Raw genomic sequence first — 15,702 nt, 5'->3', positions numbered from 1 at the left:
TTTTCTGTTAATTTAAATTACTATAAACTATATATAATTCAATATATTGATTATGTAAAATGGCATATCTATTAATTTATTTTTTACAGAAGAGAGTTAATTGTTAAAATCTTTAAATTATTAAGATTTAGTTTGTTAGATCATAAACATAAAAAGTAATTTGTTAAATACTTTTCAATTTTTTATGTTAAAAGAGTTTTCTATTTGACCTAGTACACTAGTTGACCTTTTTAAAAATTGGTTTGGTAAGTTCATACACTACTGAACATATGGATGATATTGAAACAATCACTTCACTTCTCAATCTGCTTGTTTTAAAAATTCTGAAGTATTTTGAATGTTTTCTGTAGTGTTATCATTTTATTATTATATCACAAGAAGTTTTCATCTTAAAAATTAATATTTACCAATGTACCAAAGTTCATATGACATATCTTTAATTTGCACAGTAAGGCATTTTTGATATAAAGGCCCTTTATATTTTTTTAGTATAACTCACATTGTTTTGGTTAAATATATTCCAAATATTTATATAAATATAAATAGATATTATGCATAATATTATATATATATATATATATATATATATATATATATATATATATATATATATATATATACCTGTTATGTATTATGTATGTTCATCCATATTGTATTTGTGACTTCCTTTGATGTCTTGCCTTTTTATAGTGTCAAAATAACTGCTGGTATTTAACAACAACTATATTTTATTGTCTTTACTGATTATTTTTCTTTCTCAGATTATTTTGGATGTTGCATTTGGGTAGAAACAAATCTACTTTTATTATGGTGATCTAAGATTGTATTGTACTTTATCCCTATATAACATGTATAAATTAAAATGGAAAAATTAATATATAGTAGACCAGCTGTTATAAAATCATCTAAAAACTCAGTGATCATCTGAAATCTGACCATAATCTTAAATCCCAGAATTTTTAAGTAGAAGTATTTTTGTAATAGGGCTTTAAGGATTTTAGATATTTCTTATTGAACATTTAAGATTTGGCCACATTTTTCTAAATTGCCATTTATTAATAACAAAATAAAGCTCTGATACTTTGCAGCAACCTTCTTTACAAATATTAACTGCCAGAGTTATTTTTTTCAACTTCATCTCTTTTTTTTTAATTTTTATTATTGGTTGTTCAAAACATTACATAGTTCTTAACATATCATATTTAATACATTTGATTCAAGTGGGTTATGAACTCCCATTTTTACCTCGTATACAAATTGCAGAATCACATCGGTTACACATCCACTGTTTACATATTGCCATACTAGTGTCTGATGTGTTCTGCTGCCTTTCCTATCCTCTACTATCCCCCATCCCCTCCCCTCCCATCTTCTCTCTCTACCCCATCTACTGTAATTCATTTCTCCCCCTTGTTTTTTTTTCCCTTTCCCCTCACTTCCTCTTATATGTAATTTTGTATAACAATGAGGGTCTCCTTCCATTTCGATGCAATTTCTCTTCTCTCTCCCTTTCCCTCCCACCTCTCCCCTGTTTAATGTTAATCTTCTTCTCATGCTCTTCCTCCCTGCTCTGTTCTTAGTTGTTCTCCTTATATCAAAGAAGACATTTGGCATTTGTTTTTTAGGGATTGGCTAGCTTCACTTAGCATAATCTGCTCTAATGCCATCCATTTCCCTGCAAATTCCATGATTTTGTCATTTTTTAGTGCAGAGTAATACTCCATTGTGTATAAATGCCACATTTTTTTTTTATCCATTCATCTATTGAAGGGCATCTAGGTTGGTTCCACAGTCTAGCTATTGTGAATTGTGCTGCTATGAACATCAATGTAGCAGTATCCCTGTAGTATGCTCTTTTTAGGTCTTTAGGGAATAGTCCGAGAAGGGGAATAGCTGGGTCAAATGGTGGTTCCATTCCCAACTTTCCAAGGAATCTCCATACTGCTTTCCAAATTGGCCGCACCAATTTGCAATCCCACCTGCAATGTACAAGTGTACCCTTTTCCCCACATCCTAGCCAGCACTTGTTGTTGTTTGACTTCATAATGGCTGCCAATCTTACTGGAGTGAGATGGTGTCTTAGGGTGGTTTTGATTTGCATTTCTCTGACTGCTAGAGATGGTGATCATTTTTTCATGTACTTATTGATTGATTGTATGTCCTCCTCTGAGAAGTGTCTGTTCAGGTCCTTGGCCCATTTTTATCTAAAAATCCATAGTCCAAATAATTGCCAACATTTATTCATTCAGTTGATTATCTGCACATTTTAATGAAATATATAATTTTTAAAAGGAAAAGTTATAATTTACCTCTCAATAAAAGATAACTGAAATCAGTAACAAATGATAAGAGAAAGCCTTTTATTTGCCAGAGGTAAACACGTTAATGTGGCAGGCGTCCTTGGGTACAATGATGACTTTTCATCACCTCCCCTTCTCTTTTGTTAGGTTTTAGACCAATTTAGTTCTCCAACCTAGTGCATAATGAATAAATCCAAAGGAAATTTAAACCGACACCCATATATTTTTCTCTAAAGAAATAGAAATAAGAATTATTTAATTCATGTGGTCATATTCACATAGACAATTATAGGAGTATGTTTTAATATTGAAAAAATATTTTAAGTAGAATTATGACAGTCCACAAATATTTCCATTATTGTCAAAACTTCCCTGAGACCTAAGGACTAAGCTTTTATATGTCCTTCTAGGTTTCTAATCACCTTTTTTAAAAAAAAAAACAACAAAAAAACCCACCTTTATTATTATGTTTTTAAATGTGGTGCTGAGTATCAAACCCAGGGCCTCATGTGTGCTGGCTGAGCGCACATAACTCTGGATCCATAACTCCCGCACTCTAATCATCTTTCTTTTAAAAGAAATAATGTGTTGAATGTTTCAGAAGTATTGTAATCTATTAACAGTTATTTATTATCCCAAATTAATATATTATAAAGGCATATGTATAAATAAATATTTAAGAGCTTGATGATTATATATTATATATGTTTATAAATTCTATTTACTGAAACTCATTCAAGATGTAACTCTTCCAACCAGAAGTGATTTTTTTCATTTCTTGGCTTTCCAGATCCATCTTTCTCCTAATACTACGATGAAAGGTTATTATTTTAGCACAGTGTGTTATAGTCACAATTCTCTTCAAGGTCAGTTAAAGAGTTTGGACATGTGCAGACACAAAAATATTTATGATCAGAAGGACCCTCATGCTTACTTCCATGTTCTACTGTCTCTAAATACTTAATTCTTTTCAAAAAGAAGCAATGAGTTTTAGTTTTGCTTTGAACTCCACAGATGTCATAGCTGGTCCTAAGCCTATTCAAAATGACAACACATACCCCGTCTAACATTTGCAAAAATATCTCAACTACTTGGTGAGATATGTGGTTATAATGAAACCCTCTAAAGAGGCCTTGAATAATAGATCCATCTATATCAATTTTTCATCACTGACTTTACCTTTCTAATCTTACTTGTGCTCCTTAATCTAACCATCTTTGACCATCACACAAACTTCAAGCCTTATTTTTCATTGTTATTTCCTAAATTAATTTATATAAAGCTTTATATCTTTAGTTTAGTTGATTTCCTGAGATTGTCAGTCTCAAAGTTGCATTGTCCCATTTAAAGGTGCTTCATATGTAATTCTGTCTCACTTGTAACTTTCCATGGGTAGGATATTCCTATTCTCCTCTCTATGACTATACTATAAACCTTTTTTCATGATCAGGAAAAAAAGCATTTTTTGTTTTGAAGACTCAAGTGACTTGTTTGTGTAATGCACCTCACATTGCTATTAGTTTGCACTCTAATCCATCAAAGACATCAACACTCCTTTAATTCCAACTATAATCCTGAGCATATTCAATCTGTGATAGACAACTCATCAAAAATATTTTTTTGCTCTCAGTTTCTAGAATGCTATATCATCCCAATGTCAATCTCATTTCCACATATTTTTGCTGGTTTATTTATTTTTAGAGGGGAAAGTAGTAGTAGGGATCAAATCCAGGACAGGTACTCTATCACTGAGCAATACCACAAGTCCTGTGATGACCACGTATTTTATGTTTTCAATGTCCAGATCTTGTATTTTTTTTCAGAACTGGGGGATAATAATAAGAGGTGATTTAAGACTGATTTGTATCCCTAGTCCTTTTATTTTCTATTTTGACAAAGGGTTTCAATAACTTGCTAAGACTGGCCTTTAATTTGATATCCTCCTGCCCCAGTCTTCCAAGTCCCTAAGATTACAAATGTGCATCACTGCATCCAGCTTGCCATGTCTATTCTTCATGTGGAATCTTAAATCTCAACTCACTTTCGAAATACAGCTTACTAAATTTGTATTTCTATTATTTGTTTACTCTAGTCCAACTATTCTGCCTGAACAATAAATGTATGTCATTTATCAGATTCAGATTGTATAAAATAAAACTGTTTCCTACCTTCCAATCTCTTGCATTGTTCTCTTCATAGAACAAGAATCACAACCAAACATCAAGAAGGAAAAATCTCATTTTCATATCCAAACTTGTAGGAACCCTTTCACTTCTCCCTCTTTTACAAATAATCCTTTAATTAATTGAAAATATTTGTTTTTTTTTATGTTTACTGTTGTTGTTTTGGTACCAGGAATTTAACCCATGAGTACTTAACCACTAAGCCACACACCCAGCCCCTTTTTATTTTGTGATAGGTTCTCACTAGGTTGCTTAAGGAATCACTAAGTTGCTGAGGCTGGCTTTGAAACTGCCATCCTCTCGCCTCATCCTCCCAAGTCCCTGGGATCAATTGTGGTATTTTATTTTCCAAAGTCTTTTTTCTACTCCTTTTAAAAATAATAGTTCCTCATTAAGACTCTTATCTAAACATTTTAATGTACTTTTTAAATTCAGTTTCAGCACCTTTCTTTTCTCTTGTCCATCTTCCATGCTATAACAGAAAGATTGACCAAAGTTTGAGTTTCATCAGGAACACCATTGTTTCATCCTTATTGTAAGTAAAATCTAAAGTCCTTAATGAGATCAAGAAGGCCACTCCTTGTTCGAATATGATTTAATCAGCAAGCCAAACTCATGATTTTTACACATGTTCATGGTAATATACTTGACAGTTTTTCCTCTTCTTAATAAGTGAACATATTGAGATTGAACTGAATTTCATTAAGTCCCTTATGGAGACTTCCTCTTCTATTACTTTGAACATCCCCTTTGATACGTATATTTTGGTATATCACAAGTTTAATTTCTGTAAATTATTACCTTTTAATTTTTTAGTACAAAATTTTCACTCTGAACCTTTGCTGGACCTTCTTGTACCCCAGTAGCCTGGCATATTTGTCTTGGAAAAGAGAAAGAAACCAGTTAAAAATAGTTTTCACTAAGTGAAAGAATATTTAGTGTTTCCTTGTGGTATATTTGTCCCACCATATAACTAAAGTGTTTAGAATAGACTTGAATTCAAACCTTAAATAGCCAAAGTATAGCTCAATTCATGTGGTTATGCTAGCTAGCAAGTAGAATCAATGATAGAGCCATAGTCATTTTTAATGGTAACAAGATAGAAAGAATTTTAAAATGATGGATTTTTTGTGTCTTTCTATCATATTCCAGTAGAAAAAAAGATAAAGAACAATTCATATGACTAAATGGTGACATTTTCCTAAACAGGCAGATTTTACTCTAGAATTATAAATTTCTAATTATTAAGCCAGTTTTCTTTCTGTCATATCCTGCAACTGTAGATGACAACATATTAGAATAAGGCAAACAATATTATTATCATAAAAATACAAACTACAAAGAATTATTAATATTTATACATTATATATTTTAAATTTGTGGCATTATAATTTTTTTCTAGAATTTATTGATGAATATGAAGCAACTTTTCATACTTAGACTAAATTTTGTATGAACTACATGAAATGTGAGAGGACACAGGGTAAGAACAGATATAAGTCAGTCTTCAATGTGAGTTAAAAGTCCAAAATGTGCATCTATTTTGTAAAAACAACAACAAAAAATACATTCAGAAAAGATTTTAACTTGTGTTTTGAGAGCTTCTATAGAATACATATTCAACTTTACAGTGGAAAGAATTCTTCCATTAAAAAATCAGTTTAAAAACCACAGGCTATTCAAAAGTCATTAGAATAATTAAATCGAAATATTTTATAACCATTAAGACAAAATGATAGAGTGAAAAATGAACTCTTTCTCTCTGTAGGAAAATTTTTATTTAGTAGTGGTTCCAAGTCCTCTGATAAAACACTAAGAGGAGTCAGCATTGGATAGCACAGCTCTTTCATTTCTGAGCCATGAGGTAAAGCTCATGGCAGTATCCCTGCTCCCCAGATGCTCTGCCAGCATTGGCAATGAAAATAAAAGGTAGAGATCCTTTGTGGTTATGTGGCAAAGCCTTCTGCTCTTGCTGTGCAGAGCTTCTTATGTAAAACTATTCTGCCTTCTTTCTCATCAGCTGCCAAGAGGAAGGCACAGAAAACTCAAGGCACATATTTTAGCATCAGGTTCTGTAAGGCGAATGCCAGCGGCTCCTTGGATTGTACATCAAATTCAAGAAGTGTTGACTTCAATATATGATGTGAAGTAAGTTAGAATTAAACTTTTATTCAAAGCATAGATAATCAATACATAGATAACATATTTTTAGAAACAAATAGAACTATTTCATTTGCAGTCAAATTGATCATTGACATAGAATTGAGGAAATAAAACTATCCGACTTCAAGTAGAGTGAGCTTTTGCCTCACTATAATAATTTTTTCTCAATTAATCTTAGTGTTGAATAATAAGTTTATTCTTTTTATGGTAGAATATTATTTTACTACATAACTAGTATCAAAATATGTTCCAACACTGATACAACATTATCTTAATTAATATAGCTTCATAACAAGTCTGAAAATCAGGATTGTTAGTCCTTAAATTAGGTTATCTTTTTCAAAATGGTTTGGTTTATTCCAGATCCTTCAAATGTGTGTGTGTGGGGGGGTGGATTTTTAGGATAATCTTGTCAATTTGTACCAAAAATGGCTTATAGAGACTTTCTGGGGGAAATTATTAGAACTATAAATCAACTGGAGGATACTTGACAACTTAATTATAGTGAGTTTTCTGATTCATGAATATGGTATAACTATCACTCTTTGGGACTCCAATTTCTTGCCACTTGGTTTTGTTATTTTCAATATATGAGTCTTCATATCCTGTGTGCTATATATTCCTAAGTTCTTCTTATTGTATTAATACTATCATGATTCCATTAAAAATTTCCTAGACAATTATGTCTAAAATAAATTTATTTATTCATTTCTATGTACGTGATCAATTTGTCTATAAATGAAATAGTTCTATTTGGTTGTTTCTAAAATATATGCTTTTTATTTATCTTTGTTTTACTGAGCTTACTATATCTTGAATGCAATGCTGAGTAGAAGTGGTGAAAGAATACATCTTCATATTTTTCCTGACCTTAGAAGGAACACACTTATTTTTTCAACCTGATAATCTAGCGATAAGAACTGAATAGATTCCCTTTGTTGGATGTGGTGAGCCGCTTCTGCCGTTTCTGCAGATTATGGTCGCCATTACAAGATGGCGCTGGCTCCGCTGTGGTCTGTGACAAACAATTTCTTATCTGGGAAAGTTGGCACATGATTTTTCACCACCCTGTGAGAAAGTTCCACGCGGCAGCTTTGCATTGGGGCTTGGGATGCTTTATTAAGGCTGGGAGGGGCACCCGAGGGAGAAGAAGAAATATCCAGGGACCTGAATAAACTGTTGAAAGAAGATTCTCGAGTTGCGTATTCCTTGCGGGCAAGGGGTCGCGACAAGTGGCGCCGAGACCCGGGAACCAGAACTTTCAACAGTCAGGGGTGGTGCACCTGTTAGTCCCAGGTAAGTGGGATCCGCGATCAAAGCGGGGTTAGTCCCTAGTAAGTGGGATCCGCGACCAAAGCGGGACAGCTCCTCTGTAATGAAAGAGAGAGCCTTATATTTTATTGCAGCTGCACTGTGTACTTTCGCTCCTACTTTCGCTTTCTTTTTTTTGTGCTTTCTTTGTTGTTGCGTCATGGGTGCCGCATCTTCAAGTCCGCTTCTCCTGGCCCTAGATGGCCTGTTACGTTCCAAGGGACTGGAAGTGAAACATAGTACTTTACAGAGATTTTTACAGAAGATAGATATCGCTGCACCGTGGTTCGCATTTTCGGGCAGCCTTACTGTGCCTAGTTGGGATAAATTAGGCAAAGATCTTGACTTTGCTTCTGAGCAGGGCATATTAGAGGGTGGGGTGATACCCCTTTGGAAAATGGTCCGTGGTTGCCTTACAGATGGTAAATGCCAGGAAGCTGTGAGTGAGGGTCAAGCTATTCTTGAGCAATTGCATGAGGAAAAATCTGAAGGATCATGTAGTGAAGTGGCAGAGAGTATTAAAAGTAACAGTAGTGAGAAGGCAAAAGAGCCTGAAGATAAAAATAGGAGAAGGCTCTACCCAGACTTGACCGAATTAAAAACGCCTGAGAACACAAGCGACTCAGAGAGTTCTGAGGACCTTGATATATTGTTACAACAACTACATAAGATAAAAATGAAAAAGAAGAAAAAGGAGACACAGGGCACGCAGGCCTACTGTAAGAAGGGGAAGGGAGTTAACATCGGTCAACAAAACTCTGAGGAGGAGGAGGTAGAATATCTAGAAGAAGATATGGTGCCGATTGCCCCACCTCCGTATGTGGGGGGGAGCCAAGGTTCCGGGAGATCTTTTCATGCACAAGTTTGGAGGACAGTTAAGACAGATATGGGACTTGCATACCCTGTATTTCAGGACAATAACAGGGGAAGATATCATGAGCCTTTAGACTTTAAGATAATTAAAACCTTGGCAGAATCTGTCCGCACTTATGGCATAGATGCCGCTTTCACTCTCACTCAGGTGGAGGGACTTACTAGATTTTGCATGACTCCCTCAGATTGGGCTAGTCTAGTCCGCGCTTGTGTTTCCCCAGGGAAATATTAGGAGTCCAAAGTTGGCTGTTTAATGTTTCTGGCAGTACCCAAGACTCGGAGCGAGGTAGGAGGCTTAAAATTTCTGCAAATAATTCACAATTATCTAATGCTACATTACCCTCCGCAGCAGTCCGTCTCCAATCTCCGTTCCTGTTTCTTTTGGCTAATGTTACATCACAGGGGATGCTTAATTGTTCTAATATTACCTGTTATTTGTCTGAGTGTTGGAATGGCTCCTGGACTACGGCAATGGTTATGAAATTTCCAACTTTTGTCCCGATCCCGGTTACTGCAGATCCAGAGTCATTTCCTATTGTTGAACTGATTAGAGCCCGTAGAGATTTTGGAATTACGGCAGCCATAGTGACAGCTGTGGCGGTATCTGCTGCTGCAGCAGTTATAGCTGGAGTAGCCATGGCCAGCCAGGTACAAACTGCTGCCACTATTAATCAGGTTATTCAACAAACATCCACCATACTTGAATCTCAAAGTAGAATTAATCAACACATTTTATCTGGGATTCTAGCTGCTAATCAAAGGATAGATCTGCTTCAAGCTCAAGTTGAGGAATTGTCTGACCTAGTACATTTGGGTTGTGTTGATCAACGTGCACATTTATGTATAACCTCTGTCAGATTTTATGATTCCAGAAATGCCTCCCGCATCATCGGGGAGTATCTATCCGGAACCTGGTCCATGGAAGCAGAAAACATGATCCAGTCTCAACTAACCCAGATAGCTGTCTTGAACAGTACCCGTGTCGATCCGTGACTTTGGGTCAATTCACCGATTGGATATCTTCTGCTTTTTCCTTCTTCAAAGAGTGGGTGGGGGTAGGCATTTTTGGTGCAATGTGTTGCTTCAGTGTTGTACTTTGTTTGTGGCTTCTCTGTCGCCTTAAGACTCGCCATGCACAAGAAAAGGCTATGATCATACAAGCTCTTGCAGCTTTAGAAAATGGCAACTCGCCTCAAGTCTGGCTTGCGCATCTTAAGCAGTAAACCTTTGTCATGGTCGTTACACCCCAAGTTATTATAACATTGCACTGGGATCGACATGACTTTCCTTGTTATTCTCTTAGTGTTGGAAAGCCCTTGCACTCTGCCGGTCTTACTGCCATTGCACGCAGATGGGTTTCCACACTAGTGCTTTTCTATCGCCTTGAAGTTCGTGCCTTTCTTTCAGGGTGCTGTCAACTTGTTTGTCATTATAAACAGCCACAGTTCAGCCTCAGCTATCCCCCTTCGTCCACCATCGTCACGATACAGGATGCGAGGCAAGGCACTGCACTTGAGTGATCCTTGAAGAGGACCTCAAGGAGAGCATGTCCTATTGCATGCGGGTTAGACGCGTTCACGCCCCGCCCCACGAAAAAAGGCGTCGGCTGATATGGCCTCAGATCTGGGGAAGGGCCCTCCTTGGGACTGAGCCATACTATGCAGCCACTTCTGCACAGTGGGATAGGACCTCTACTCTCGCCTGTATTGTTTTAATAAAATAGAAAAGGGGGAACTGTGGTGAGCCGCTTCTGCCGTTTCTGCAGATTATGGTCGCCATTACAAGATGGCGCTGGCTCCGCTGTGGTCTGTGACAAACAATTTCTTATCTGGGAAAGTTGGCACATGATTTTTCACCACCCTGTGAGAAAGTTCCACGCGGCAGCTTTGCATTGGGGCTTGGGATGCTTTATTAAGGCTGGGAGGGGCACCCGAGGGAGAAGAAGAAATATCCAGGGACCTGAATAAACTGTTGAAAGAAGATTCTCGAGTTGCGTATTCCTTGCGGGCAAGGGGTCGCGACAGTTGGACAGAGAGTCTTTGGTTTGAGATGTACTTTGCTATTAATATGTCCACCCTGACTTTCTTTGTTTTGTATTAGCAAGTCAAATAATTTTATTCTTTTACTTTTAATCAGCTTTATTTAAATTTAAATTACATTTTCTGTAAACAGAGTAATGGTTAGGCTTTAATTGCCCAATCTGATATTCTCTGTATTTTGATTGTGGAGGTGCAGACTGCTACATTTACTATAGGTACTGGTTAAGAGTCAGATTGTCATTTGTGCTATGTGTTTTCTATTTGTTGCATCTTTTCGTTGTTATCATTTCTTCTCTTTTTTTAGATTAATTGAATGATTTTACAGAATCATTTTCCCTGTCTTCTTTCTTGATTTATTAAATACTTACCACTTTTTAAATTTTAGTGATTATTTTAGGATTTATAACATATCCTTAGACTACCTTTAAGTGATGTATCAATACACATTTACTTTAAAACACTATACATTGATTTCTCTCCTCCAAATCTGAATTCTGTTATTACCACATATTTATTTCATACATGTGGTTAAAGTCTAATACCATAGTCTTCTTTTTCAGATCATTTTTTAAAATCATTATTTCTGTTAGGATCTGTTAGTTAAAATGATCTGCTTTACAGGTGTTACATTCAAAATTCATTTTACCTAGGGTCTTAAAATCATAGCACATTATTCTCTCTGGTCAATTATACATTAATTATGCTATGAATCCAAAATTAATTATATTATGAATCTTCCGGACTTAAATAAGAAAAATATTATGAGTTTTTTTTTTAAACCATACTATTGCTTTGTGTGGTGTTCTTAATTCTTTTGTATAGTTATTGTGTGTCATATCATTTTCATTGTGTCTGGATTCTTTCTTTTGACATTTCTTATAGAACTTACCTGTTGCTAATGAATTATTTCAAAAATTCTATATCTAAAAAATATTTTATTCTCAGTTTGAAAAATATCTTCAGTGTGTACACAATTCTAAATGGACAGTTCTACTCCTGTAAAGGTTCTACTTCACTGTCGTCTCATTTGTTACTGTCAATGAGAAATGGTCCATCATCCTTATCTCTCTACATATAACATACTTTTTTTCTGAATAATCTTATAATATTTTCTCATTCACCTAAAAATGAGAAAGAACAATTTATAATTAATATTAATTCCATCTTCATTGTTATTGAAGAATTTCAGATCATTTCTTATTATCACTATTTCTATTAGGATCTATTAGTTAAAATGATCTGCTTTACAGATGTTACATTCAAAATTCATTTCGCTTAGGGTCCTAAAATCATAGCACATCATTCTCTTGGGACAATTGTATAATAGCCAAGCTTTATTTAACATTTCTATAAGCCTATTTTCATATCCTGCCCCCAAATCACTAAAATTAGGAGGCATCAAACCCATTTAGTGCTTCATTCAATATTTGAATTTCAAGATCTTCAAACCATGTTTAATTATGCTCAAATCATCTGTGTCTTCATCAGTTTTTTTCTTCAAAGATTTAAATAATGTACCTTAAATTTAAAAAAAAGATCAGTTAATTATTATTTAATAAACAAATATGTAAATTCCAGGGCATTTGCTTTGTACAATGACTACAAAAATACCTAAAATTATTTTAGATGGTATGATAAATCAGTAATGTGATATATTGGTCAATAACTTGATACTGGTTTAACTTGTGAAACTTAATGTTAATTAATAATATATAGATCAGTTTTCTGTACATTCTTTGAGCGTTCTTATTCAAAGCCAAGGAAATTCAACTTGTAGCTCTTACAAACTTCTAAGCTACATAGACACAAATTATGAAAAAATAAATACAAAGTCTGAACAAAATTATATTTTGTGTTAAATACTTATTTTGATTACATAGAGAGATTTTCTTTAATTTTCTTAAATAATTTAAGATAATACCTTAGGGATACTAATAATAGAGTTTGTAAAATATTCATTAGAAACTTATGTATGAAAACTGGAATATTGTCCTTTAATCTGCATTTTTTTGTTATAAATAAAAGTTTCAATTTGTTTTTCATCTTATTGCTATATGATATTCACAGATTTCTTACAGATAGACCTGGGGTTTGAATGCCTGCAAAACCAGCTTTGTGGTTCTATTTCTTTTTCCTTATACTCTTAGTTTGCCTAAAGCAAACTTGCTCAGAGGATACAGTGCCAAGAAATTGTGGAATTTGGGGGTAGAACACTATGAAATATTGATAAACTCATCTTAATTTATAAAATAATTTCTTTCCTAAGAAGATATCATTTCTTCTAGTTCGGTTTTATGTAATAGTAGTCTATTTATATATACCCAAGTTACTATACCAAAGAGATTCATAATTGTATCAGGATAATAGAGTGTTATAAATTTTAGCTTACATAATATATTCAATATGCAATCGGGCAAAAATCAAGTTATTAATCATGTTTTTAAATATTATTATGGCAAATATTTGTTCATTCAACAGTTTTCATTGAGTTATTACATGCTCTATTGTTAGGGATAAGGTGAAGAGCAACAGAGAGTCCTCTCCACTTGGCAATTTCACTTACAGACAAATCAACATAGAAATTAACATGTGACAGGAGCTTTAATAAGAGTTGAAGAAAAGGATAGAGAATTTACACTAAGAACATAAGACAGGAGGTACAAATTTGTTTGGGGGATCAAGAAATAATTCCCTTAGAATGGTACAGTGTTTTTATTCAAGACGTCTCCATGATGAATTTTGGTAAACTCAGGAAAGAGTTGGTTGAAGGAAGGGGAACCACTGTATGAGGAGAGAAAGCAAATTTGTGAAGCCCAGGGACAGTGAAAAATTGAATATAAGGACAGAGTCTGGAATTTAGAGACCAATGGGAATTTTGATGAGAAAGGGCCCACAGAGGAGAAGGGCCAAGATGTCTATGGTACACATTGTGATTAGGGAATGTTCCATGGTGCATATTGTGATTAGGGAATGGTAAAAACTCTTTGGAGAGGGGAGCAAGGAAGTAGAACAATGATTCAGCTTTTCCTTTTATCATTTTCATTGATTTCTGTGCAGAGAATGGATTACAGGAGGCAAGATGGAGAAGAGGTGGAAAAAATAACAGTTTTGTTAAAAAGGATAGTAACTTAGATTGGGTGCAAAAAATAAAGATGAAGAGATGTGGGATGACACAAAGGAGACTCTCTAAGTCAAATGGCAGGGTTTTATGGAATATTGAAATAGGGGAAAAGAGGATGTTGACAAATATGTTGCTTATACAACCTACTACATGGAGCAGTATTCCCTAAGAGAAGGATATTGAATAAGAATGGAAGGGAGATTCGAAACACAATTTTGTACACATTGCAGTGAAATAGTCTTTGTACATCTATCTGAGATGTCAGATAGCAAGGTTAGGCATGAGGCCAGAGGTTGGGGGATGTACAAGTTTAGATGCAAATCTGGAAATATAGTTTATGGATAGCAACTAAAACCATGGAATCTGATAACTGCACTCTTCAGAATTTGAAATTGAAAATAGTAAACAGTTAAAACATGAAACATGTTCTCTCACATCACTGTAAACTACAATAATGTAAATATTACTCTTTGGTTTCTTTATTGCATATGGTATTTTGGGCAAAATATCCACCTTACACATATGTGATTCCAGGGAATCCCATACTTTCTAACCTAAATTTGGACAGAAAAGTAGAAAAATAATACCATAAATCAGCAATGTAACTAAACGTATTCTTATTCTATACAGTGATCAAGATAATAGAGTACAGATATTTGTTTATGGTGGGATACTATAATAGGTGTTGGTGTAGTATGGGGTGGGTGAGTTAAATGTTGCATTTTGGCAGTAAATTTTGTTCATTTCTGTATTTCTGCTACATTTATGTTTCAGGTCCATGTGTAATAAGACCTTTCTAGAATTCTGAGATAAGGGGCAGCTTTCTGCTGAGTTAAGTCCATCTGTAGTTCTAACAACAAGTTTAAACAGCTTAGCTCCTCATTCTTGTCTGAAACAATATTTCTAACTAGTGTAAGAGCAAATGAATAAAAAGAAGGGACAAACCCCTTTTTGTATACAGGGATTAAATCATCAAAAAGTCAGAATAGATAAAAGAAAATACTAAATATTAAATATGACATTTTGATGATATAATAGTGATCTGAGTAATAAAAGTTATTATTATAAGATTTAGATATTGTTGTACTCACTTATCATCATAAGCACTATGTAGCTTTCCTAGATGTGTAGTCACAGAAAAAAAAGTTGAATTCACTTTGCTGGTTATTTTGCATACATTTGTGAATTACAAAAAATTTCCATACAGTATTTTACTTTGGAACTGCTCTCTTTTCTGGGAAATGAACCCTCTTCTTACCATATATTAAATTATTATATATTATTAATGATTAATTGATGAGTTTTCTAGAGTAGTTCTCAATCATAAATATAAAACTGATACTCTATGAAACTTTAAGAACACACAAAAACCATCAAACACTATTAATTCTAAAAAAATTGTCTAGCTGAAAATTTAGACTAATCTAAATCATTTGCTTATCAATAAGAATTTAAATATAAAAGTAGTTTTGATTTTCCATACTTATAGATGCAGAATTCCATAAAGCACCATTGAAAACCAGTAAAGATTATTTGGGTTGGTACATGTGTTATTTTCAGAATTCTCATCACATAAAAAAATCTGTGAATTAAAAACAATGGAATATATTCTAAAGTAAGCTAAGTCTAATCAATGTTTTGTTCCTAATTGAGCTACTAGTAATTTAGTTTTATATATTTAAATGTATTATAATCCATTAAATCAGTAATTC

At 34.1% G+C, this 15,702-nt stretch overlaps 1 protein-coding gene across 1 annotated transcript in view; it reads right to left on the bottom strand.

Annotated features, from left to right (window-relative positions):
• Klhl1 (kelch like family member 1) overlaps window positions 1-15,702 on the bottom strand; it is a 404,701-nt gene that overhangs the window by 385,737 nt on the left and 3,262 nt on the right. The window lies entirely within an intron of this gene.

Source organism: Marmota monax, unplaced genomic scaffold (genome assembly GCF_021218885.2).
Source record: "Marmota monax isolate L192 unplaced genomic scaffold, Marmota_monax_Labrador192_F-V1.1 WCK01_AAM20220418_F8-fsc00049, whole genome shotgun sequence".
In the NCBI taxonomy this organism is placed as follows: Eukaryota; Metazoa; Chordata; class Mammalia; order Rodentia; family Sciuridae; genus Marmota; species Marmota monax.
This window is presented reverse-complemented; position numbering and strand designations above follow the sequence as displayed.